At 34.1% G+C, this 4,938-nt stretch overlaps 1 non-coding gene across 1 annotated transcript; it reads left to right on the forward strand.

The window, feature by feature from the left end:
- Nucleotides 1-117: 117 nt before the first annotated feature.
- Nucleotides 118-248, forward strand: LOC111813905. The gene has a single exon (XR_002819029.1). It is a non-coding gene; the product is annotated as a small nucleolar RNA SNORA66 (small nucleolar RNA).
- The last annotated feature ends 4,690 nt before the right edge of the window (nt 249-4,938 follow it).

Genomic DNA, 4,938 nt, shown 5'->3' on the forward strand with positions numbered 1-4,938 from the left:
TTATATTTTAAAATCAAATACTTTATATTACTGTAGAAGCAATAAATTATTAAAATAATGTAAGCTTAAAACAGCCTGACATCTTTTAGGAATGAACAACATATAAGAAAATTTTTTATGCAAACTCGATCACTCGCTCTGCATGATGTGGCAGGAGCTAAGGGAACCAGGTTTGCTAAAGTAATAGTGGTGACAGAATGTACTAGCCTCAGAAGCTCCTGAGGTGCCCTTTCTATCCTCACACAGTGTAAAAAAAAAAGAAAAAAGAAAATTTTTTAGAAACTACTAAAATAAGTTTTAAAATATAACTCTAAGTGTTATGGAATACAATATATGCATTATGTGCATGTATAATTATATAATATATATTAAATAATATGAGTGTATAATATATAAATGAATACATAAGTATATAATATATAATATTTATAGTTAAGTCACTATATATACATACATATATATATACATATATATATATATATAATATCAGACACAATCAAGAGGAATTTGCTGTTGGTCTTTTTATATTTGCTGCTATGTTTTAATTATATCAAATGGCCCCTAAGAATGTCACATATATTCTAAAGTCATCTGCGTGGTGGGCCAAAGAAGCTGTGCACACCCTTTAAAATAATATTTATTATAGGAGAAAAATGAAGTAAAAAACATTATTATTGATGTGAAAACTTCTCTTTTAAAATCCAGGCAATGAATTTTAAGAAAGGAAAATTGTTCCTTTCTTCATCTAGGACCAATTTCTTAAGAAGTACTATTTTCTTGACTTATTATACTTCCCTTAGCACTTCATCGCATGTCATGAAACACACACTGAGTTATATTTGTATTTATTTTATGAATAAATTATGTTTTCTGCAAACTTTTGTTATAAGATATTTTGATTATGCTTTAGAAAGTAATACCTTATTATCCATAACTATTTAAACAAAGACTGTATCTACGTTCATTTCTGAGTGTAGAACAATAATTCTTTGACAAACCACAGGAGCAAATACAAACCACAAACAAGAATAAAACCTGAAAGCATAATTTGTATTGTACCAAAGCATATCAAGAAAAAGAGTAAATACATTATTCTTTTCTTCCAAAATCACGAACTTCCTGACCTCAATGGTAAAGTCAAATGCTCTGTATTACTCTAGAAGGAACATATTATTAAAATAGTATAAGCTTAAAACAGCCTGACATCTTTTAGGAATGAACAACATATAAGAAAATTTTAAAAAAACCCTAATAAAATAAGTTTTAAAATATAACTTGAAGTGTCATGGAAAAATAAATGTCAAAAAATTGTGAATAGGCTAACATCATCGCCCAAATGTTTGAAAGGCTATTTCCGCCATGGTACTTGCACGATGAAACCAACAGCAAAATCATCTATCCATTCATTCTATCATGTGTCATGTATCGTCTATCTATCTATCTATCTATCTATCTATCTATCTATCTAGCTAGCTATTGGTCTTGCTCTGAGTGAAATAATACCTGCAAATATTTCTAACTTTTAAAAGCTATATTGGGGCTGGGGAGATAGCTCAGTAGAATAAGCACTTGCCTGGCAACTGCAAGGTCCGGAGTTCAATCTCCAGTACCATAAAAAATAAAAAAATAAATAAAACCCATGTCGACTTCACTTTTATACACAACAAAATATTCACAAGTGTAAATGATTTCACTTAAATTCATATCATATTCATAAAAGTTAAGATAGATATTCAATTTATGTATTTTATCAACTCCAGCAAAAAATAGTTGTGCAAATGTATTTCATGGTATGGTTTGTAGGATAATAATTTGTATGGAGCACAAAAGAAAATAGTGAGCTTTCTAGACAAGGTGATACAGACCAGGAAAGACCAGTAACTCTTGTAGTAGCATGCCCCGCCCCCACCACCAATCGGTGCTATCAGTAACGCTGTACCAGCTTAGTCTAGAAAAAAGAAAAAAGAAAAACCTTTCATAGTCGTAGAAACTTTTAAAGTTCTTTTATAATTTGACCCTTCTCTAAATCAGCTGCGATTTTATTAATAGATATATTTATGAATACACAGATTTTTAGTTTTAGTTTCCAGAGTATATACCAACACAAGTTTTTACATTTTTTTGTATAAAGTCCTTGTCTCCTTGCCCACATATGAATCTTTTAGGTTTGTAGTGTCTTCCACAAGTTCAACTTTTGGGGAAATTTTGCTATTGATCACAGTTCAACTTCCCTCTTCATTTTAATAATTGAAATGTATATTCTGTTTAAATATTGTCATCCTATTTTTTGATTAACTTACCTTGCTCCAAATTTATGAATAGCAATAATTTATTTCATATCACATTTCATAGTCTTATACAAAGAACACACAAGCAGACAAGAGTAGTTTTGCATTTACTGAGCACCTAATCTATTCCTCATAATAAGTATAAATCTGTTAAATATCATTGAAATTTTACAAAGGAAATATATATTGAATATTCCATTAATGTTCTTGTTTCAAATCTGATTTTACCTTACAGTATATTTCTAAATTAAAGTACTGCAGTGGGCTGGTGAGATGGCTCAGTGGTCTAAAGCACCTACTTAGAACAAACTTAGCAAAGCACAGGGACCGCAGTTCAATCCCCCAGCACCACATGCCAGCCAGCCCCGCCCCCTGGTGGGCTGAGCTGGCCACACACACACACACACACGCACACAAATAAATAAATAAAGTTTAAAAAAAAAAAGTACTGCAGTGGTATTCCAATATCTTGTTTTTCTCTTTATCTTAGGCATGATACTATACTAGAAAATATATTTTCAAAGGAAATATTAAGGAGGCAACTCCTTTCTTATTTTTGTAAAGAATACGCTCCCTGAAAAGTCGCTGTGTATCTTAGGGAAAGCAAAACCATAGTTATGGTTAGAGGCGGTAAATCAAACTTGATCCACTTATCAGTTTGATTGATGACGGATGAGCTCTTTTTGCAGAGGCTTGTGAGCAGAGTTGTCCCACAAGAAATGACTGATTTTGGGCGATCTACTGGCCCAGTGAAGATTCATTACCGAGGATCTGCTCTGCAGGAGGTTAGCACGTGCCCTCCGCGTGCCCGGAAGTCCGCAGGCAAGACTGACACAGGTGAGCAAGCGCTCACTGCGCCCAAGCCTGGAACGGCAAGTGCGAGCCATGCCTCTTTAATTATGCACAGCTTTATACTATTTCATTGCCCTGTATCAAAGTGGGATTATAAAGGTAGGGATACTTTTGTGAATTTCAGGGGATCAAATACCATTTTGCGCTATTCAACATGTGCTGTAGCAATGTATGCTGTTTAGAAATTTTAAGTGCACTATGTAGGGTCAGATTAGGAGTCTTGTTAATCAGATCTGTTCAGAACTAATGAAAGGTTTTCAATAAAAATATTTATGGCTACCAAAATACTACATTTTGCTGTGTATATTTTCTGGTATTATATAATTTATTCTTCTTCTCAAACAGAGGAATTAAGTATTCTTTTTGCAAGGAACTTACATCTGTATTTATAATTTCATTTGCTTTTTTTCTCACCACTATCAACTTCCTTTTTTTAACTGTAGAGTTTTATCCAATTCTGTTACTACCATATTACAGTGTGTTTTGTAGTTGAGTGGTATGATGCCTCTGATTTTTTTCTTTTTTCCTTAACTTTTGTTTGGCTAGTCAAGATCTTTTTTGTAGTGCTATGAGTTTTAAGACTTTTCTTTAAATTCTGTGAAAAATGTTATTGTGGTTTGACTGAGATTTTTGTTTAAACATCTCAGGTACAATAAATGTTTATTAATGTTAATTCTCCCAGTTCATGAGCATTGAATGACTTTCCATTTATTTATATCTTTGGTTTTTTGGGTTTTTTAAAATTTATCAATGGTATGTAATTTTCAGTATGGAGATCTTATATCACTTCGACTGAATTCATTTATTGATTGATTTTAATTTTATTTTTGTGTTTTAGGGAAGGGTTTACAGGGTGTTTCGGGTCTCACTACTAGGTCGGACTTGTAGTGATCCATGTATTTACAGCCTCCCAAGAACTGGGATTACAGACGCGCACCACCACGCCAGTCTCAATCGCCAGCTCAGTGCACCCCGGGGGCGGGGCCGGCTCATCAGGTGGAGGAGTGACCTCTGCCCTGTGCCTGCTTGTAGGCTCTTTAATCTGCCAAATAATCAGCTGTTTGCCTGGCCCCTAGTGAATTTATACTCAAGTAACTTATTTTAATTTTGTACTTATTGTAAGTAGGATTATTTCTTGATTTATTTTCAGTGCTAGTACATAGAACACTGAAGACTTTCACATGTTAATTTTTGAGTCATCATATTGCACGGTTTATTAGGTATAACAAGTTCTTACCAGAGTCTTTATGGTTTTCTGTGGTATGTTATTGGTCAGAGGAAAAAGAAAGGATGGGAAGACTGGGTGCATGCAGCTGTGGAGGACTCCTGAGCTCAATCTGCTCTAAGTGAGTCTGAGCCTCCGAAACTTCTCACATTCATTGAGGGTTAAAGTCAGGCTAAAGAATGTGCATGACTAATTTGGTGTAACCAAATTACTGTCTGTATGGCCTTCGGGAGTTCACCGGTCTCTAAGTTCACATAACAGTAGACGGTGATAACATCCAGGTGCAAGATCAGAGAACAGACAGACCCCCTCAAGGAAATCCTGTCATCTGTGGCCTTGTGTCTCAGCTTGCCAGAATTTACAAGAGACAGCAGGTCTCCCTGGGCTCTGCCTCTTGAGCTTTGCCACTTGGGACAGCAGGTTTTTGTCTCACATTGCTACAGTTTTCTATATATAAAATTATGTTCTCATCAAGCAGGAAAATTTAAATTTTTCCTTTCCAATATAAATAAGACATCCATTTGTTAAAGAATAGTGACTTCCCTTTATTTTGATACATCTTTTCAACATGGT

Source organism: Octodon degus, unplaced genomic scaffold (assembly GCF_000260255.1).
Source record: "Octodon degus isolate 3935 unplaced genomic scaffold, OctDeg1.0 scaffold00237, whole genome shotgun sequence".
In the NCBI taxonomy this organism is placed as follows: domain Eukaryota; kingdom Metazoa; phylum Chordata; class Mammalia; order Rodentia; family Octodontidae; genus Octodon; species Octodon degus.